Below are 23,448 nucleotides of genomic sequence, written 5' to 3' on the forward strand. Positions count from 1 at the left end.
GGCCCATAGAGAGAAGAGTTTGAAAGAGGAGTATGTAGACCTGACAATGACAAGGCAGACAGAGGTGAGGGGAAATCAGGGCAATTCTGATGTCACAGAGGGCAACTGAGGAGAGTTTCATAAACACGGCATAAAGGTCAAGTAAGATGAGGAGTGAAACACATCTTGTGGAGCTGGAAAGTAGGAGTTCATTGGTGGCCTTTGCTGGTGTCACCTTATTGGTGTGTTCTGGAAAGCAGCCAGCATACAGTGGGCTGGAATGGACAGGAAGAGAGTAAGGGGAGATAATTTCAAGAAACTTGGCAGAACCTACTGGAATGCAGCAAAGTCAGTGATCACAGTGGGATAATAAATACATCCAGGGTAAAAGCAAAAGGTCTGTTTTTAAAAAACAAAATGTCTGAGTTCGGATTTTAGGTTAGCAGTAGTTGTGAACACTGTTTCCAGGCTGCACTTGTTTCAGAATCCTGGAAGTATTTCTCATAAACTGTTTCATGGCATTCAGAATGCATGTACAACTAGACTGCTTTGCCTCTCGGTAGTATGCCACATGATTCAGGGTGACTTCCTAGGACCTATTTATGTGTCCATAATATAAATAATGGCCTTCTGAATAAAGGCCTAACTTTAAAACTTGAATCATTTGATAGTAACATTATTAAGCTCACTTTAAAAGCTGAGTGATCTCAATAGTTTAAAACAAGAATTTAAAAACCGTAAGTCATTTTATCAAGTTCTAAAAACATGTTTCCATTGTTTGTTTATGAAAACATTTCTTGAAGGACTGTTGTTTTGGTTCAGTGGGTTCAGCCACCACTTGCAATGCTGCTATGCCATGTGAGCACTCATTTGAGTCCCAGCTACTCCATTTCTGACCCAGCTTCTCGCTTATGTGTGGAAGATATCCCAAGTACCAGGGACACTGCCACCATGTGGCAGACCCAGAAGGAGATACAGGCTCCTAGTTTCAGCTTTCCAGAAACATTACCCTTCTTTTTCTCTCTCCCTCTCCTGACTCTACCCCTGTCTGTAACTCTGCCATTTAAATAAATAAATAAATAAATGTTTAAAAAATACTTTGGGACCAACAGTGGCTTAACAGATTAATCCTCTGCCTGCTAATGCTGGGGTCCCAAATAGGTGCTTGTTTGTGTCCTAGATACTCCACTTCCGTTCCAGCTCCCTGCTCATAGCCTGGAGAAGCAGCAGATTATGGTCCGAGTGCTTGAGTCCCAGGGGAAGCTCCTGGCCTCTGGCTTTGGATCAGCTCAATTCTAGCCATTGTGGCTACTTGGGGAGTGAATCAGAGAATGGAAGATTACTCTGTCTCTCATTTTCTCTGTAAATCTGCCATTCAAAAAAATAAAATCTTTTAAAAAATCTTGAATTCAAATCTCTCATGATGTAATCTAGCAGTCCTGGAATAACTGAACCATGAGAGGTGCAAGCTGACACTATGCTGAAAACCTTTATCCTCTTTCTTCCATCCTTACCCCTTTAGTGATTTACTGTAGTCACTTCCTTTACACCTTGTAGCTCTTTCTCTTCCATTCCTGAGTTGCTGCTTTCACCTGCAGCATCTCCCATATGCGTTTCCAACAGTCTCTAAACCAGTTTCCTAGCCTGTAATCATGGTCCTGGCTAAGCCTTTGCCATACTCACACATATGAATGGTTTTCCAACTCTGCTTAGGATCTGGTCTTGCCTCAGAACAAAATTAAGAACAGCTATTTCCATTTGGTGCAAATCATCATTTGCTCATTGCGTCTTATGCTTACATTCTATGCTAAGCTCCATCTATAAGCCTGTGCTCTTACACTCTTCATTCCTCGTTCCTCTGGAGAATGACACTCAAACTTATTTCTAGTATTGTCTCTGTAAACTTTCCATCAATTTCCTCTCTCTGATCCCAAACTAGATAAGACTAACCACTACCATTTTAGTGTGCCCAGGTTACCTTATATAAATCCTTATGACAGGCTGAAAGCTCACTTGTGTGCTTTTCAGATAATTGTTAAAATGCTCTGCACCTTAAAGACAGGAATTTCTCACTGTTTTTGTGTTTCACCAAACATAGCACATATCAGTCATGATTAAGTCCATCTCAAGCCACTTGTGACTGCCACTGAGGAAAAGAGATTCAAAAAAGTTAAATGACTTATCCCAGGTTTCTCATCTATTCAGTAACAAAGTGAGGAACAGAAGTTTTTGATGTTCCTTGGGTTTTAAACTAGGGCTCTCAAAGCTATATTGGTCACTGCCACACCTACTTAAAAAGAGAATGCTCAGGACACAGCTCTGCAGGTACTAAGCTTGACTTTGTAAGCTGAGAACAACATTTTAATGTCAAATATCGAAGCAGGCATTTGATTAAGAAACATCACTCCTGTCTGGTTGAGAGAAAAGAAACACCATTCCTTTTTAGACGTGATGATTTTAAAATTTGCATTATTTGGTTTTATTCCCACCTTCATCCCACCTACCCTGTTTCAACTGGCCTCAGCAATTTAGTGCTCACTTTGGTGTTTTCAAAGGAGTTAAAAATATGTCCATTACCTCGCAGCTGAAGACAAATTTATGCATTACCATCCTCTCAGTGGCAGAAGAAAAACATGCCTCATAATAAGAAGTTGCCAAAAATTTTTCATACCAAATAATCAACAGTAAATTAAAATCATTCACTGTTTGGGATATTCAAAGGTAAGGATCAAACAGAGTAATAAAATTGAGGATTTTTATAGAATGACGTGACTAAATTACCTTATTGGAGGAGACTATATCTTTGTATTAGGTTGTACTTTAAAAAAATGATTATGAAGATAAGTAGTTTGTTCTTTTCATTCATGACCAAAGATAAAACAGAACACTAAATGGGTGCCCATGTTTTATTTGAGAGGCTTTAATAGTCCTAAGCTTATAAAGTTAATTTGTAAAGGCCCAAAGAGCCCATTAAAGCCTCACATAACAAGCTGCATTTTAATAATGCAGAGATTATGCAAGATGGAAGTTCATTTCTGCAGTTTAGGTAACAAACAAGAATGATTTCCAGAAAGAGATGAGGGTTATAAGAGAGGCTTAACATGAATATGTCCTACAGATGGTAGAATCTAACTCTATATGTCTCTGAAACCACAGGGAAAGAAAAGATTTAAAATATTTTCTCCAAGCTCCACGCTTCTTTCATTTCTCCTGCTCAAGTATACTAATGAATAATCAGTTTCTATTTGCTTCTAATAATAAATTTTAAAATCTGTGAAAGTCAAACTTGCCCTATAATGAGATTCTCTGAAAAGAGAAAATGTGCTTTCTTGTTGCTGTTGAAGTGGATGGCACTGCACTATGGGAAGACTTGACACACCCAAGTAAGCTGAAACACTTGGTGTCATCGGTCCTTGCTGGTTCCTAATATCTGCTGAAAAGGGGAGCATTTTGCAGACCCTTCTCTCTGCATCAGAAAAACTGATATAAAGAAATCCTGGGACTGGCAGTATGGAGCAGTGAGTTAATCACCATTTGGAATGCTAGTATCCCTTATTTGAGAGCCAGCTGGAGTACTGTATGCTCTGCTTCTGATCCAGCTCCCTGCTAACGGGCCAAGGCAATGGATGATGGCTCAAGCACCTGGACTCCCTGCCAGCCATGTGGGAGACTAGGATGGAGTTTCTGACTCCTGGCTTTGACCTGCTCTAGAGCTTGCTGTTTGGCCATCTGGGTAGTGAACCAGTGGATCGAAAATCTTTGTTGAACAGTCTTTAAAACATGAAAAAAAAAAATCACTACCACCACCATCAAAACCCAAATCAGAACTCCTATTCTGTTTAGATTAAGATTTATCTCAAAGGTGATAAAGGTGAGAATGGATAGGGAAGATGATTTTCATCTTGTTTATATTGAACATTACTCAAGCCAAGATCTCATCCTGCCCTTCTTCACACAAGCAGGGAGACAGGAGGTAGTTTCGAGCTGTCATACTTTCCCAACATTGTAACTAAAATCATTTTTCTAACTCAGTCTGTCTCCTGGAGAGGAGCCCAAGGCCATACAAACCATTCATTCATCATACGCCACACCACTGTGCTTCTCTGCTCAGACTTCCTGAGCTGGCACATTTGCTTGACAACTGTAAGGTCAGCCTGCTTAGCAACTTAGAGTTTTCTTTGCTATCTTCGAGTGTTATTATGCACAGTCATCTGTGTTCCTGTATGATGCTCCTGAACCACCATCAGTGATGGTGCATGTGAAAGGGAAACATGACGACACAGTTGGGCCAAGCCTGAGGGCAATACACAGAAGTAAAAGGTCATAAAATGACAGGAACTCCTGTAAAATTCAGGACTGTGCAGAGTTTCAGCACCATGGGATTTCAGAAACCTACATTTGCCTGACCCCAGTATCTCCCACATAGCAATTGTCATATTTTGGTCTTGGTTTTAAGACCAACTTCTATTATCTGGAACCATTTTCTATACTCACTGTACTCCATATACTTACAGAGAAAAGCAGCACTATAAAACAATCATACCTACACACCTTGGGACAGATTCAGGAAGGTGTGCCTGCTTTAATTTTTAATATTCCTTGTCAGCTTGCTCCCTAAGCCCTAATGCCAGAAAGGAATAATAATAATCATTATGAGATGAGTAAGGACTTAACTCTAGTGAAATTGGCTCAGTTTCTGTATCAGCAGGGAGCTGGGCACAAAATAATCAAGCGTGCTATCCATTCTCCCACTAAATCCAAAATAAGAAGGACTGCCCAGAGACACTTTCTTGGGGCAAGCAGAATATCAAAGTAGAGAACAAAAGTAGGCTGAAAAAGGGAGACAGTGGGTTTATTTCCGAAATGGGCTAGCTGGGAAGCATTATACCAGCATTTCTGTAAATCTCAGCTCTTCCTTGTTCCTCACACAGGGAAAGAGAAGTATGTTTTATCTTTTGGTCCCAGAATTTAGAGATCATTAAATCCTTCCCCACTCAACCCACACAATTTCACTGATGAAAAAGAACAATGTCAATGTGATGTGATCAGTGTATTCACTTATAAAGAGGTTTGTCAAAGGGTCCCTCAGTGGTAGTAATAGCAACTGTGTGTAATGGAAAGCTATGCAACAGGCCTATGTGAGAACAGAATGTTATTGTGATGTGAATGCTTACTGCAAATCTGAAACCTAGTTGTTGATTTTTCTTTTGTGAGGCAGATCTAATTATAGTCAGAGATCCAATTTGGTGTTCATTAAACTGTCACCACAAGAATAAAAATTCTAATAGGGAAACATTTAGCACAGTATAGTGAGAAGGATGTGTTTACAAAGGGCTGGGTGGACATCTCTGCTATTGGAGAGAAGTCAGCTAACCTCTGTAACCTTGTCTGCTGCCAGTCTCTGTAGGGGGGCTACCACTGTCCACATCAGCGGAAGATGATGTTTCTCTTACAGCGTTAGTAAGACCCTAGAGCAAGTGAGGGGACCTCTTCGTATTTCAGATCTTGTATTTCTAAGACGGAGAATTTGTTAGCAGTTGCTTCACAGGATTATACAAGATAATGTGCACACCCAGTTAAAGCCCGGTTTTTGGCACCTGATACTTTTCCAGTGTCATTTAACCTATTTTACCTCTGATCATGGCCATTAGTTTGCCATTCACAAAACGGTAATGTTCTAAATAGTTGCTTTATCTCTCCCCTTAAATTCCCTTTCTGCTCCTCTTCTGAGAACTGTACGTGTTTCATGCTACCTAAATATTACTTGATTATTTCAGCTTTCTATTTAAATAAATGTTTTGCTTGGCTCATTTACTTGGATGACTGATGATAGCAACAGTCCTAGAAAGTTAAGGTTTAATGAGACCTTAGAGATTTTCTAATAATATACTGGTTATTACAACGATGAAATATCTCAGTTCCAAGGTGGCTCATTCCCTCCAAGACACCATCTTTCTTTCATACACACACACACACACACACACACACACACAATACTTATTTGTAATTATAGGAATCTCCTCTACAATTTTTGTTTTTAATTCTTTTCATTTTATATTTTCTGTTAGCTGCAATTAATACTGTTCTCTCAGACCCCTTCTACATTATCTGATTATTCTTGCAAAGTGAAGTATTTTCTGTTTCCTATAACTCTTGCATTAGGGAAAAATGGGAGTGTTTGCATTAGTATATGTTTTACTTTGAATATACGCATTGTTGATTATGAAAATGCAGACAAAAATGTAAAAGGTTCTAGAACTCTGATTTCTAAATGGAAGTAACTCAGTGGGAGGCAAGGATTGGACTGGATAATTCTGTTTCTCTTAAAAGACTGCATAATGTTCATGTCTAAAAAGCTTCTCTCTGCTAATGAAACTTAATTTCAGAATTCTAAGTAGAGCCAATTTAAAAATATTCACTTTTAGAGGAAATAAAATACAAACAGTGCATTACTGTTAACTATGGTTACCTTTCTGATCAACAGAACACCAGAACTTCTTATTCCTATCTAATGAAAATCCAGTGCCAATTCATCACTTTTCCCCAGTACTCCTTCCCCACCATTCTCTCAAGCCTCTTGGAATGTTACTCCAATTTCAACCTCAAAGGGGAGAGCAATTTTCACAGAAAGATCTTTCATCTGCTGGCTCATATTCCAGATGGCTGCAACTGCTGATGCTCCACCAAGCTGAAGCTAGGAGCTTCATGTGGGCCCAAGAACTTGGGTATTCTTCTACCTTCCCAGTGCATTAGGAGTGGGCTGAATTGGAAGCAGAGCAGCCAAATCAGAAGTAGAAATAAGAACTAGTGGCCATACGGGATGCCAGCATCTCAGGAAGTGGTGGTGTTCTCTGTACCACCACACTGGCTCTGTGAGTATACACAGAAATTAGATCATACAGTGCTCATCTTTCTATGTCTGGCTTATTTCACTTAACAGTATGACCTCTAGTTCCATCTATGTTGCAACAAATAACAGGATCTCATAGTTTTTCTGGCTGAATAGCACGTCACTGGGTACACACACATTTTATTTATCTGTTCATCAATTGATGAACACTTAGGTTGTTTCTATTTTTTGGCAACTGTGACTGATTATTAAGTAAGTGAATTTAAGAGTAATTTAAGTCTGTTCTACCCAATGCTGACATCAGAGTTTGGTAAATTATAGGGCGGAGAGTGATGTGTATGGCTGTTCACTCCCTGCTTTGGCTCATACCGAGCTCTGCCAGGAGGACCTGCCTTTCCTTAAGGGTTCACATAGATTCTTGTTTTTTTTCCCCTCAGGATAAATAGGCTACAATGGAAACATATGGGCTATCCTCACTTACAGACATGCGGAAGCTCACTCAGTGCCTGGTTGTAAAGTATCAAGTGTTAGACTGTGAGCTACATCTCATCTCTGTCCATGACCCAGTCGTTAAGGTCCCTAGGACCCCAGGATTCCTTCTGCTCCAGTAATACCAGCCACTAGCACTTTTTTTCTTCTTCTTCTTGGTGGAAAGCAGGCCTATATCTTCATTTGTTATACACAATGAGAAAATGTAAGGGTGTTAACAACATAATTAGGTATTTTGTAACTGTGAATTGAACAGGAATGCTGTCTTTTCAAAAACTGAACCACCAAAACCCATGCCTATTGAATTCATGAAGAATTGATGGTTATGAATACTCGTAACAGAAAGATGAATCAGAAAACTGGCAGATTCTACTCTTTCCCTGTTTTCCTTCCCTTTTTTGTGGTTTTCTAGAAAACATCTTGATCCCTCAGCAGTGATTCAGGTAAGAACTCTCTGTAACTAAGTTCTTTGGTTGTTCAAACTGGCAAATATAATGTCTACTCAGAAAAAAAAAAGCTCTTAAAACAAAAATGTTTTTATTAACTCATAACTATAGCCCTGACCACTGTAATTTTTAATAGTCTCAGTAACTCAGATGGCTAAAACATCCAATTCAATCATGCAATCATGGCCTGTAGTTTAGTAGAAATCTTTCTTTGGCAATAAGTATACTGCATTAAAACACTGAGAATGAAAACATGACATTGTCATTAACCCATCATCTTTATAAGACCAGAACCTCACACAAAATTCACTGTATAAAACTAATAATATTAAGTAACCGGGGAAAAGAATGCTGAAGAAATGTATACTGCACAATCTTTGGATGATATTTTGTACAGAAAGGAATGTACAATAAAAATGCCTTTGGAATCATATTCTCCTATTTCATTGCCCAGATGGGGTTGTTGAGTTATGTTAATTAGTAACAAGGTATAAAAGAAATCAAGTTGAAAGTATGTTGGCTCCACTGGAAACTGTATATCTGAACTGCTTAAGCCAGGTTTTTGGCAGTTCTATTCACATGGTAATTTACTCCTCTGTGTCTTATTTATTTGATTGTAGGCCCTAAAGGCTCGTCAGAAATCCCTATGCTTTCTCTTAAGTATATCGTAAATGACACTGTGAATTTATGTACAAGGGAAAACTTTTACAACCTACTCAGGAACTCTGAAACTCTGAAAACCTAAGTCTTTGCAGTGAGCTCCACTTATTCAACCTGCCCCAGAAAGTTATCATTAGAAAGGAAGACAAAGGAAAAAATTACTCTGAGATTCAATTAAATTCCCTCAAAATATTACTATCACTTTCAGTTATAATAAAAATTAATTACTTGATGTCAAGGGAAATGAAAATCTGTTTTGAGGCAAGGAACATTTTCCGTAAAATAAAATAAACACCCCCAAAATAACAAAATTATAAGAGAAAAATAAAATTGAGGTATCTGAAGAACACACCCACCTTTTGACTATTTTGTATGTTTCAAATATTTAGCATTTAAATATTTTTTCTTTACTAAAACTTACTATCAAGAATAATACCCGTATATACACTTTTAAGTCATAGGAAATACATCTGACTAAATTTGCATTTGTATTTCCAAAATCTAACATCATATAATTTTCAATAGCAAATTTTAAAAAGTTATTGAATGGAAAATACCCTTTTCTGTTATAAATCGACAAGGTTTGGGGGAAGCTCAATTTTCATGTATGTAAACCGGAACATTTTGTTTAAATATTTGAAAGTACCACCAGCAATTAAACACCTCTAAACAGTGTGAAGCACAGAAATCAGGGCAGGTGAATTTCTCTTTATAATTATTTGTAAGAGAATACCTTCACTTTGTCCTGCCAAAATGTCCACTTCTCTGAACATATTTTGAGAAGGTACCTACGTTTTCCCAGATCATCCTTCAATTTATTTTTGTTATATAATTAGGATGCCCATATTATTCATCATCCAATCCAAGGCAGCTTGCAGAATGAAAGGGGACACTATTTATAGGCACAGCCTGAGCTAAATGGTCATTTCAGTTTTAGCTGTCTTCTTCAAAATCTTTCTGCTGTCATTCAGTTAAAAGCACCCATGTGTGGTAGCTACTGCTTGCAAATCACAACTTCCACTTCCAGAGCACTTAAGTAATGAAAAGAAAGGAGTGGGGTTGGGGAGCAGGAAAAATAACCAGGCAGATTTCTTCCAACTTAAAAAAAAAAATCTAAGAGAAAAAAAAAGACATCAAAAAGGAAGAGAACATCAAATAAGATCAGCTATAAAGACATGCAGCACGAAAGGTAAGAAAATTCATTCTGATGCCCAATTACTTTTTCTTCTTCTAGCCTTAGCCTACCAGTATTGCATTGTTTGTGTAGATTAGTAATTTCTTAAGGTCGCCCAGCAGCTCTATATTCATTTTAATTTGACAGTCACACAAACAAGTTTAAATAAATATTAGAATAAGAAATGGTTAATCTCAACAGGTTTCAGTAATGAACAATTATCAACGAGACTGCAGCTCCTGCTGGCACTCTCAGACAGCAGCCATGCTAATGCAGTGAAGGCAAACTCATGGTATTTACCTACTTTTTCGTGTATGTTACAGGAGGGAGGAAACTGTTCACCTCTACTGTGTTTCAGTCTTCCTTCAGATTACCTATAGCCAAGCCCCTAGTGCTCTCAGTTGGAAGTCATAGAAAATAATACCCTAACAGATGACTTGAGCCAGCAAATGGCACCTGGCCTGAGGTTGACTCAGTTACTAAAACTACCATCAACGCTGTAAGCCCATTGTAAGCTGATGTTATTTTTGACAATAGTATTTTTGAAGCCAGTTCAGATAAAGAAGAGGCTCTCTGCCAAGATGTGCTTGTAAATAGGACTCTCATTCCCAGGACAACAGTTATCTCCCAAAGCCATGGTCTCAAACGACATGTGAACTCCTCGTATAAATCAGAAATGGCTAAAGATATAACAGATCTATGACAGTATGATAAAGCAAAATATATGGAAGGATAAAAGAAATGTCAATGAAAATTAATAAGCTCACCTTTGTCTTCACTTAATCACTCAGTTATACTGAAAAACAATGAAAGTTATCTACAAAGTTTTAATAAAACCTGAAAGTGGGAAAAAACAAAAAAAAGAAATCATTTGAAAGCATTTTGGATTACTACTGCCAAAACAGAGGACTTAAGTTTTTCTATGCCTTTTTAACATAAATTCTTAGACCCTGGTTGGGGAATCTTAGAATTCTTGAGCAATTATGCCAAACTTCTAACCTTAACATTCCATCCTGGAATGTTAGAAGCTTAAGAACACTTCCTATATGCTCTTGTGATTTAGGTTTCACCAGTTAGGATTGCTAAATGAGGTCATGTGTGTAGAGACTTGGGCTGTGCTACATCTGTTTGTGATGCAGAGGTTTGCAGCATGGGTGCACAGTGCTGACGTGTGTGAACTGTGGTGGTGACACAGTTCCATCAGCAGCCAGCTCTGCTGGGACTTCAGGAGTCAGATCCAGAAACTCAAGCTTGAGGTTATTCATTTTTCTATAAGTTATTTAATATATCCCAAGAAATCACTTTAACAAAAAAGATGTTTTACCTGAAAGTGATACAAACAGGAGAGATGGGAAGGAAGAAATTTTCCACCTGCTGGTATACTCCCTAGATGGCTGCAATAGCCAGTGCTGAATTCAGGAACCAGGACCTTTTTAACAGGATCCCGTGTGGGAGCCAGGATCCCTACACACTTGGGCCATCTTTTACCCTTTTTTTCCCCAGGCCAGCAGCAGGAAGTTGGATTGGCAAGGGATGTCAGTGTTGCAAGTGGCAGCTTTGCCCATTTTGCCACAATGCTGGCCCCACAAACCTCTTTTTTAGTGAATTAACTAATATGGATTTGTCTTTTTTAATTTAAAAAGAAAACCTTAAGGTTTACTGGCTTATTATTTAACTGAAAGGCAGAGTGACAGAAAGAGAGGAAGAGACATCATCCAGAAAGTTACAATATCCAGGTCTGGAGTCAGGTGTCTCCCCTGCATGTGGTCCATATTTTACTATTTTCTCAGACACATTAGCAGGGAGATGGATCAGAAGTGGAGCAGCCAAGACTCAAACCTGCACTCATGTAGTATACTGATGTCACAGGAGGGGGTTCCCTGTGTCACCATACTGGATTTACATTTGTTTTTTGGAGTTAATTTTATCAATACAATAGCCCTTAAAATGGGAACACAAAACTAAAACTATATGAAGAAACAGCATACATTTCTAAGAGTTTTAGCCTTTCCACTTAGGTCTATTCCTTGTTTCTCTCCTGTATTTTAGCAAATTTGTAGTCCTCTGACATTCATCATTTTTGATGAACAGTCAGCATGTGTTTGAATGAGTAGTCTTAGAGTGCTTCCTGCAAGTAGAATTTTGGAGTCTAAATCTTCTTTCCATTCTTATGTTCTCTATACCTTTACCTTCAAGATGGAAGTACTCCTGTGTTCTCCACTAGACACAGCCATTTCCATAGCTATTTTGAGATAACTACTTCTCTTTATTTGGATTCTGTTGAGATGGCTAAGGAGCAACAACGTTATTAAAGTTGCTAGCAGTTCTTTAATTTAATTCTGAAGCTCTTTGAGACACAATATTACGATGGAACATTCCAGTTTTTCTATCTTTTAGAGGATTTAGCATCGAATGTCATTTGTATAGGTGAAGAAGCTCCCAAATCATTCAGCCCCTAGCTTCTCTTAAATTTAGTGATCTACCTCAACTACATGTTAAACAGGAGAATCAGGCCAAACTTATAGAGATTTGCTTGGAAATCTCCTTGGATAAATTTTCCCTCTTTCACAAGTTTTTTCTTTCTTATTTATTATGGGATCCAAGTTTTATATCACATAGCAAGTATTTCAGCTTGCTAGTCTTCCTTTTAGTTACCAGTAACATTCTCTTCACTACGTAATGAGCCCTTAACAACAGTATGTTTAAAATCCCTATTTCTAATAAGAGTATGTTCAAAATCTACAATGCTTTTCTCTTGTGCTCTTCAAAATTCTACCAGCTTCTATCCACTTCCTAATTCTAAAGCAACCATTATATTTTTCAACTATTTGTCATGGAAATATTTTCGCCCCTTTTTATGGAGATATCTTTTCTGAAAGATATTCTCCTTAACTTTGCTGTTATAGCCATACATTTGTTTTTTTATATTTTTTATTGTAGGGTATTGAATACTGTTCCATTGTATCTTAACATAACTTTTAAAAATTATTATTTTTCCCCATTTACTTTTCCTATGGCTATTTCATCTGAGCTTTTCATATAAGTTACACTCAAATATCTTTGTGCCAATCGTACCTAAGCCTAATTGTCACAAGCTATATTCTAGCACCATCCTGTTTTGCAGTTAAGGTGGCAGAATTTTTATGACAGAGATGTAATGTACTATGCTATAGTGATGTATTATGGTCAGGAAAATAGTATTGAATAATGATACTGCACCAAAGACTTGTTTGTTGGTCTGAATTTCAGTTCTAAAGGAAAGTATGCCACTACAAAAACTAGCCAAACACAAAACTCCAAAAGACTAATTCAACTTTGCATAATGTAAAGAAGCAAATTCAACTTCATTGGAGATCAATATCTGAAAATGTCATTTCAAAGGAAAAAAACTGAAAATTTCCAAGTAAAAAATAGTCTATATTATAGTTGGCAGGGGAACTGGTACATGGAGTTTTCAGTAAACTGCCTCACTGTCTATCATATTTGTATCCTCTGAAGACTATCTTCAGTGATCTAACTTTTGGTACATATGTTTATGGTCCAGGATTGTTCAAGGAGGAAGATGAGATTTGATTTGATCTCAGAACTATGTTTCTTTATTTTAGTTTCAGAATCATGAAATTACATCCAGATCTTCTAATTTCCAAATCATGACTTTATATAGCTTCTTACCTTTATAAATTAGTATTCAGTTCATTTAGATGGAAAAAGGTTAAACTAATAGAAATTATTGGGAAGAAAGAATGCCTCATAAATATATACTGCAAAATTTGTCAGTTTTAGTCAAATTAGCAGGAGGAAACTTCCTTATTTAATATTCTCCCAAATAATGTAAAAAGAGAAATACTTTTAAAGTTTTATGTTGAACTGTTTTCTCTCTAAAACTTTTGTTTGCTAAAATACTTCCATTAAAGCAGATTGAAATGTTATGGCATTATATGTGAGTGCAGGGTTTTCCAAAAGAGGGTACCCAATAAACACTCTGAACAATAAGAGCCAGATCAGGGATGATTCTTAGACCACAAACAAGAAGAACAAGAAGTGCTAAATCTAACAAGGTATTGTGCAAAGAAGAACCATGAACATGAGGAACGGGGGCCCTCGGAAGCTGCTTCTACTGACTTGTGTCTTGGTGCTGTTGTGCTGTTTGCTGATTTGTTAGTGACTCTAACTGAAAAGTGCTTTACACAAAGTCTGTATGTAAGCCCCGAGATCGGACTAGATTTAATTATCTGGCTAAGTATCCAGTGAACATGTGCAGATATGAAGTGTTATATAATAACAGATGTATTCTGAATTCTAATAATTGGCTCAATATCTCCATCATACAGTAAACTAAAGACAAATGTCATTTCTCTATGGTATCATTTTAATATGCCAAGAGGGTGGCTAAGCATTTTGCCTGACAGAGTACAAATAAAAATTGGTCACTGACAACTTTGACAATAAAGTGAATCACTTTTGCAGGCACTCCAGTGAGAGGAAATCTAGTAATACAGGACTCCAACGAGTATTACACACTTACTGAGATGGCCACTCCACATGAAAAAATATGCATCTGCACTTGTCAGCCTGAGTAAATTAATGTGCATCCACTTCCATGACTTTGGGGGTGGGGATGTGTTCAAACAACTTATATTGCACAAATAGATTCCTTTCTGTTGAAAGAAAAATTAAATCTAATCCTTACTCATTTTATAGAGGGTCATATGCATTTCAGCTAATTTCAAAGAAAGTAACAATTGCATTTTTTATTTGTTTTGGAAAATGCTGCTTTTTCACTACGAGTCTTAACTCACACATTACCATTACTCTCGGAAGGCAAGAATCACTCCTGTAGTCATTCTCTCCTTCCATTACAGGAGCCAGTATATAGTGAGTGCCTAACAAAAGTTCCCAGAATTAAATCGCTCTAGTTAGAAAAGATCCATAGACCATTTAGGAAAAACGTTTCCAGCTTCCACTCTCCTACATTATAGCAGTTTTTAGACACCCACTGGAGAGGAAAATAGTGAGATGATGCTGTATTTCTCAAAAGTTCTACGAAAATATGTGGATCAGAAAAATACAAGGTGAAAGTGACATTATAAACACAAAGGTCATTTCATTTTTGGATAAATGAAAGCATACATAACACACTTGGGGATCCCAGTCAACATAATTTTCTTTGAATATAAAAGACAAAATGTATATTCTTATAAAACTTTTAAATGCATCAGACACCCTGAGTACATTTCTTAAGCAACGTTTGGAAGTTACACTTAGGTTTAGGGATGCTAGCAGCTTACTTGCTAGCATTATGCTGAGGGCAGAGAGGAATACTGGTTTGGGGACAGGTCTAACAAGAATGAATTATTTTGAATTGTATTAAGAAAATCATAAAAATATCTCAAAGCAAGAATAAAATATAAATTTTATGGAAACTGTTTCTAATCTAAAATTATTACGTTTTTACTTATGAAACTGGGTAATAAGTACAGAATATTTTTTCTGACTCTCAACATTATAGCAACTAGGATGTAAAGTTTCTAAACTAAATATGGTAACAATTTTGCCACTGGGTGTTGTTGATTCTTCTATTTCTTAAAAACATATAGCTAAGGTGCTACATATAAAATAGAACCTGATACAAAAATGTAATCTATTAAGTGATCAAGTGTTTTTGAGGAATCCTCAACTTTCAAATCACATTCAGTTCTTGAATTTGGGGACAGTTATGACAATGTGTCTATTTCTGAACCACTTGCAAATATATATTAATTGCAAAATATAGCTAATATGAATGTTCTCCTGAGACCATCACTCCATGGTCTCTTAAAAGGACAGCAGAGTAGTTATAATATTATTACTCTAACATATCATGGTCAAAATGAACAATTTCTGCTTAAAAACAATTTTACCCCAAAATACACCCTTAGGATTACTTTCAAAGTTACCCATTTCTCTCGTTAAAACTATGGTACACTGTATGTTTTACTGTAACAAGCTCTGGAGAATCAACAAAGAGATTTCAAAGGGCAGGAACAGAATGATTCTATGATCAGTATTTAGTAACTATCACACAATTCACATCACATTGATGTGGAATATACAAAATGAAAATATACATAAATGAAAAGAAATGTGACATGGTAGTCTTATAAAAGAGAAACGAATATAAAAACTATATGACATGTTAGAATTTTCCAAGTTCTTTATGCAATACTCAGAGTTCTCCAATGATAAAATGCAGTTAGACTATTTTTAATGGACTTACATTTAAGAACTTTAGAATTATAGGTTCAGAGACATGTTAACCAAAATATAACATGCCTCCCTTAAAAAAAGTTGTAATAATTAGAAACATTCTATTTTTAGAATTATATAAAGCAATCAAATTAGTATTGCATTTTTCACTATGTTGGAATTTTTCTATTAACCCATCTAGTTACAAATGACTCACCCATTTCTGCCCTATACAGTGCTAACTAGTCTGAACTATTCAAGAGAAAGCATTGTATATTCTGCCAACCAATAACAGTCAGAGAAAACAGAATGATTATTTCAGAGTAATATTATTTTAAATGGGAGACATCATTATTCAAATGTTACATTAGAGAGCAAAATTCTGGCATTACAACATAAATTACATACTGGGAAAGTTTATGAATTGCCTCAGGCATGTCTAATCAAGCCATAGCTCATTAAAGGAGTATATTTTGGCATTTATTTTCCACCACTGATTAGTATTTCCAAAGCTCTTTAGCTACAAAACTTCTAAAATTTTTCTTAAATATCTCCAAGTATAAATGTGATTCCTTAGGTGTTTTTCACCAATTTGAAATCAAGCAATGTGATTCTTAACTCTCCATGGATTTGGATGCAACAGACTGGGCCTTTGCTAACACTATGACAAGAAAGGAAAAAAAAAAAAAAAAAAAAAAAAGGAAAAGAACACTGCTACTCAAGTAAGACAGATGTGGATTCAAGTCTGGCTCTGCTCCTGCTGATTTTCACAGAGTGAGGGTAACCAGGCTGTGCTGAGGATTAGGTTAGGCAGCATGCCTAGTACTTAGCAGTGAGTACACATGAAAAGCATAAGAATTCATTTGGTTGCATTGGGCTCTGGGTAAGAGCATAACCACTGCAAAAGCTCCAGTCTTTTAGAACAGGAATTCCAGGTTCTCATTCTTTATAACACATGCTTTGTACTTTCAACACCAAGGCCTAGGACTTAAGGCAACATTATTTTATAGTTTTCAGTGTGTCATAGTAAAGAGATAATACAATGATATTATATGTTTTTATGGGACTTTATGGCATTCAGAGTGCTAGTTCATTAATTCATGCAATTATAGCAACCATTCTATGAGACAGGCCAAATATCTAGAATCTCCAATGGAGACAGGCTGACAGTAGGTGGTTATTTGAAAACAAAGAAACAAACAAACAAAAACAAAAACCCAACTCACTGATACAGAACAAGAGTCAGTCGAGTACTCCCTTTCCATACTTACTATTCATTTGAAACATAATGATTCTCTGGTTATGGGGAAGTAAAAAGCAGGTTTTTGGGGCAGACATGGTGTAGCAGGCTAAACTGTCTTTAAGGACACTCACCCCATAATGGAATGCCAGCTGGAATCTTTGCTACTCCACTTCTGATACAGCTTCCTGCTAATGTTTCTAGAAGCAGTGGAAAATGGTTGAGCACTTGAGTTCCTGCCACCCATGTAAGAGACCTGATTCGTGGTTTCAATTTGGGCCAGCTTCAGCTATTGCAGCCATTTGTGGAGGGATGGAAGATCCATCCGTAACTGTCTCCTGCCTTTAAACAAATAAAAAAGCACACAAATCTGGAAAGAACTCTTGCTACATTATTCACTAACGTTTTTCCTATCACAGCTAATTTATTGGAAACCAAAAGCTAATCTCATTTCAGAAAGTGCCTCTGAGGCAATCTGTGACTAGCTTTAAAGCTGAGTCCATTTAGAACACATTTATCAAAAGACTTCTCTAAGGACTGCCATTACACTTGACCCAAAGGGAGATGTCAAAGCAAGCTTGCAGAGACTACTTTCAGTACATTTAAAATCCAACTAAAAAAAAAATCTGCCAAAAGACAAAAACAACAACAAAAAGCACAAATGAAATAATAAAAACAAAAAAACAACCTGAAAGTATAAATCAGGTTATGAAACAGATACAAAATTTTTGAAGTGGATTCCTCCAAAAGGTCTACTTGTGACTAAGAAAAATCAACAGTCTCCAAAAGGAAATCATTAAAACAATTTGGTAGAAATAGGGGAATTGTCTTCTTATCTACAAACTCTAGAGTTCACTGACAAGAGGTAACCAAAATTGAAGCCCATAATTTCCCTCAATCCTTTCTGAAACTTAAAAATATTTTTATTGGTAATGTTCTTGGAAATTCAAAAGCAAACAACGCAATCAATGGGTTTTAATATCCAAGGATGTTATTTCAAAGTAAATACTTCTGTTTATCTTAAATGTTGAACAACTTTATCAAAGGCCTCTACAGATTGTCATTTGTTGTAAAGCATAATAGCAATCCATTTTATGAAGAAGCTTTCCTGTCTGTAAATACTATTTTCAAAAAGTGGTCCCTGGGGCCCGGCGGCGTGGCCTAGCGGCTAAAGTCCTCGCCTTGAAAGCCCCGGGATCCCACATGGGCGCTGGTTCTAATCCCGGCAGCTCCACTTCCCATCCAGCTCCCTGCTTGTGGCCTGGGAAAGCAGTCGAGGACGGCCCAATGCACTGGACACTGCACCTGCGTGGGAGACCCGGAAGAGGTTCCAGGTTCCCAGCATCGGATCGGTGCGCATCGGCCCGTTGCGGCTCAGTTGGGGAGTGAAACATCGGACGGAAGATCTTCCTCTCTGTCTCTCCTCCTCTCTGTATATCTGGCTGTAATAAAATGAATAAATCTTTAAAAAAAAAAAAGTGGTTCCTGGAGAGTATGTCTCCAACTATATTTCCAATGAACAATATAACAATAAAAATTGTAAAATGTTTGTGCCTACGCAACTTTTAAATTAATCCAAAAACATTCTATATCCCATATCACATACAAATTATAAGTATCTTATTTTCAGCAAGGTAGAAATTGTGAGGTCTTTTGCCTCCCATACTGTATATTTCAATGAATATTCACATGATGTTTTGTTTCCTGCTTCATATCTCTTGGAGGAGTATACTTTAGATTCTTGATATAATCAATATGTAATAGTCTCTTTCTCTCATGTAGATACTAACAAAAATATGCATACAATACAAAGTATGATTCTTTGAAATGTCCAGCTTTATATGTTATTATACGTTAGTAACAGACTTTTCATATAAATATCTTATTTTTACCACATGCCATTCTACCTACTTCTCTTCAGGCTAACTAGAAATATTTAATGATTTTGCTTCTGCTCATATTTACTTTATAATTAAAATAGAGCATCAAGACACACCTCTTTTGCACTATTTTATCTGTCATGTGCCCTAATTTATAAATCAACACAAACTATCAACTAATCTCATTTTACAAATATGAAAAAAACTTGCAAATTTTATTATAACTACCAATTTTTAATCAATATTTTTAATGGTGGATTTAAAAATCATTCTTTTATGACACAGTTTCATAGGCGCTGAGATTTCCCTTAACCCTTCCCCAAGTTCCCTCTTCACAACACTGAGTTCTGCTTTATTATTACTGTAGTATAATTACGAAAGTTATGAAATTAGGGTCGAAAAAGAAATTTCACATTGATTGGATCATCAAACCAAGTGCCACATATTTTCTAAAAATTACTTACTTACATATATAACTTACGAGAAACATTCAGAAGGAGAGAGAAAGGAATAGGAAGGGAGGGAATAGTCAAGAGAGGGAGGGGGAGAAAGAGAGAGAAAGACATAGAGAGAGAGAGAGAGATGGAGTCCTATCTATTCCTCAGAGCTAGAAAGCTTAATCCAGGTCTTTCACATGGGTGGCAGGAACTCGGTCAGTCAAGTCATTACTTGTTTCCTGAATGATCATTTGTTGTCTCTCAGGGTGTATACCAACAAGAAGCTAAAATCCAAAGCAGAGCCAGGACTTGAATGCAGTCACTAGGGTATGAGATGTGGGCATCCGGACTGCTGTACCTAACTCCCACCTCCACAGATCACTGTTCACCAACCGGGGTAACAACAGGCTCCAATGCTGGTAACAAGTGTGCATTGGTTAGCACCCATAGGAAAAGTGAATGGTCAGGAAGCATCACCCCCAAATGCATTTATTTTCATGAACGCTCAAATTAGTTTAACAATTAGAGGGTGGCCAAAAGACCAATAATAGTTCAGGTCCTTCAGTATAACATTTTATAAATTAACCAATTTCAGCTTTCAAATCATAATGGTACCAGAGCTTTGAAATCTGTAGTGTACTAAATCAAGGCAGCAGACACACTGGCACAGTAATGCTCCTTTTCTCTACAAAGCTTTCAATCTGAGACTCATGCAATCTTTTGAAGAAAATATCCAGATCCAGGTGCAGCAGAGTGGATTTTTAATATTAATGAATGCTGAAAAGATTTACAGCCTTCTACAGAGAATAAGAATGCATTGTCACATCAATTAGAGCACAGGCAATTAGTAAACTAAGCAATAAACTTATTAAAAAACCTAACATGTCAGAGCTGTGCAAATGGTCAATCACTGGAAACATGATACTTCCAATTGTACAGTAAATACTTGCAGGATGAGATTGGAGTTAGAAGTAGAATTTGAAATTAATCCCCTGTGTTCAGACAGAAAGAAAATACTAAAAGCAAAATTGGTCAAGATGGCTCCATGACACTAATCACCTCTGTAATAAGGGCCTAGAGTTTGGTACCAATCAATAGCAGCCACCTACATGTTCAAGAACCCTTCCTGTGACTGGAGGGCTGGAGAATAATGTCTGATTCATCAGCTGAGAAGTCACAGACGGCCCTCCAATGCCTCACTGGGTATTTCACAGTATGGCACTGCCTTCACAAAGTAGTTTCTGCTTTCTGATTCCTTACTTATTTTTCCTCTTTTTGTGATGAGCAAAACATATTTTCCTTGGCATTTTGAGAGCTGTGCAAAGTTGGAATTCTCCAAACTCTAGGCAATATAGGGAGCTCTACTGAGCATCCATAAAATATGCAAAAACTGAAAAATTTAATGGCTACATGTCAATCTGGTTTTTCCTTATTCTGTTCTTAAAAAAAAGCTTCCTTACCAACATATATCATTTTTATGAAATTAACTGAAGGATTCCTCATTATCAAAGCAGTGCAGCTTTATCACAGAATCATAAGAAATATAAAAATGAAAACAAAAATCTATATTCTAATTGTTGGTGGATAATTACTCCTGACATTTAAGTAATGCTCACATTTTCAAAATTATCATGGAATTCAGACCAAGTGAAATCTATATAATAAGGAGAATTTATAACAGCCAGAGCATGGTGGCAAGGCACATAGCTTGCAGAATTTGTACCATACTATCTTGGAGTCTTGAATCTGCCTCACTCTTGGATTTATGGCTTCTTGGATATGTCATACAATTTACCTATGAGTCAGATTTGATTATTTTTTATATGATTTTCTGTCTCAAGGAAGTTGATGTGGCCATGAGGATATCAAGTCAGACATGAGTTGCCTGGTGTGGGCCAGTACACTGAGAGAGTAGAGTTGAACCTGAGTATTTCAGACTGAGAAGATGGTAGTAAATGTAGAGCAAGTATCAATAAATTTGGAAATGTACGGCTGGAAATTTGAGGAGAGAATAAGAACTAAAAAATAAAAATAAATACACAGAAATCCTCAGTCATCTGAAAGGGATAGCAGGAAAAAAACAGAAGTGGGAGACCACTAGTAAATAATAGTGTTAAGCCTGTGGTTGAGAAGTAAAACCAAAGCATGCTATTGTGAATTTTTTTTTCAAAAAAACAGCAACAATAAGAAAGAAAGAGGGATTGTGGGGAGCACAGGCAGAAGGGTGGGTAGGGTGCAAAGTATGCTCCTAAATCTGCACTGTGAAGTTTATTCACTTTCTAGAAATAAGAAAAGCAAGCAAGCAAACAAAAAACTAATACGGCAATTGCTAGTCAGAATAATCATTTCTGATGTAACATTCAAAATCCTACTGTGAACATCGTGCACTTGCTGACAGATAAATGTCATTCCTATTTACTTCTATTAGCCTAGGTAGGTGACATTTCCCATACACATGACCTTTAGACACAAATTTTGTGTCTTCTCAGCAAACCCGAACTGCTCTCTTCTTACTCCCTTTCTTGTTCTGTATCCATCCCTCACTTTCAGGCTTGAAGCTGTGACCCAGAAGGGCAACACTGACATCTCTCTGTGCTGTGAATCTCCAGTACTAGAAACCCAGGGTCAGGAGGAGACCAGGTCTAATTGCTCCTGGCAGCCTTTCTGCACAAGTGCCACATGCAGAGCAAACCCACCTGCGAATAACCTGCTTTCCTCCTCCAGACCGCTACTGGAGTAATAGCCAGAACAGTATTTCACAGCCTGGTAGCTTCCCTTCTCTTACTCCTTTTCCCCTCTTAGGCTTACTCTCCTGGGCTTGCACTCTCCATTAAACCAAAGTGTTAATCTTCGCCTCAGGCTCTGCTTTCTAGAGCAGTGATTCTCAAATTTTAATGTGGATAAAAACCACTTGGGGATCTTGTAAAATAAAATACATACCCTGTTTCAGGAAATCTGGGATGGGGCCTGAGGATTCAGCAATTTCTAACAAGTTCCCTGTATAAGGTCTTTCTATTGGTCCTTTACATAGCAAGCTTCTAGGAGAATCAAAACAAGACAGATTCGTCATCACAATGTAAGTTCCTTGGGAGTCAAGAGAGAGTGTGCTTTGTGTGTGTGGCTTGTCATTATTTTACCCCTGAACAAACAATAACACCTGACAGGAGGGACTACTCAAGAGATAATTTGATTGACTAACTTAGTTCTAGATAACTTCAGCACTTCCTAGTTGTGAATGAAATTTTCTAATTCTTTATGAAGATTTATTTTTTTATTTGAAATTCAGAATTACAGAGGTAGATCTTCCATCTCTTGGTTCACTCCCCAGGTGGCTGCAATGGCCAGGGCTGAGTCAGGCTAAGGTCAGGAGACCGGCACTTAATCCAGATCTTTCAGGTGGGTTCAGGTGCCCAATAATTTGGGCCATCTTATGCTGCTTTCCCTAGGCAATTAACAGGGAACTGCATTGAAAATTGAGCAGATGGGACTTGAATAGGCGTTCATACTAGGTGCTAGCAATGCAGGTAGTATTTTTCACTGGTTACAACACAACATCAACTCCCCAAAATATCTAAGTTTAACATTCAAAATTCAATAGTAAGTTACATTGGCTGGTGGTATGTTTCTAGTAATCAACAAGGAAATGCTGAATGCCAAATATACATTTATGTAACCCCAGCAGCAAGAAGGCAAAGCCACAAACCAATTAAATGACAGTTATATTTTAGAAAGTATTTGCTAGTTTGGAAGTTCAGCGATAAACATCAGTGAGGTAAGTTAGGAACACTTCTGCTAGATTTCCAAAGGTCAACCTTACTTATAAAAACCTGGTTATCTTCTAGAGAGCAAAGAGAAGTTTGCTTAAAATCCATTAGGTTGGTAGCATTCCATGTTTACCCAACCAACACTTTACTTTTCATATAATACCTTTTATCACAGAGGGTAAATGAAAGTTTTCTGCTGAATTTTAAAAATGTGCACTATGTATAATTCATAAAAACTGCCAGTAGCATCAACATCCTCCTCTGATATGTGTCCTACTTAAGAAATGTCACACATTGGACTTCT

The 23,448-nt window shown here is 37.1% G+C and overlaps 1 protein-coding gene and 1 long non-coding RNA gene across 3 annotated transcripts in view; one reads left to right on the forward strand and one right to left on the reverse strand.

The window, feature by feature from the left end:
- The window catches only part of ZNF385B (zinc finger protein 385B), a 408,564-nt gene that overhangs the window by 131,559 nt on the left and 253,557 nt on the right, over window positions 1–23,448 (reverse strand). The window lies entirely within an intron of this gene.
- On the forward strand, window positions 98–22,232 carry LOC131480381 (uncharacterized). Its single transcript, XR_009245469.1, has 3 exons — window positions 98–327; window positions 2,564–2,700; window positions 21,931–22,232. It is a non-coding gene; the product is annotated as an uncharacterized LOC131480381 (long non-coding RNA).

This window comes from Ochotona princeps, chromosome 5 (assembly GCF_030435755.1).
Source record: "Ochotona princeps isolate mOchPri1 chromosome 5, mOchPri1.hap1, whole genome shotgun sequence".
Taxonomy (NCBI): domain Eukaryota; kingdom Metazoa; phylum Chordata; class Mammalia; order Lagomorpha; family Ochotonidae; genus Ochotona; species Ochotona princeps.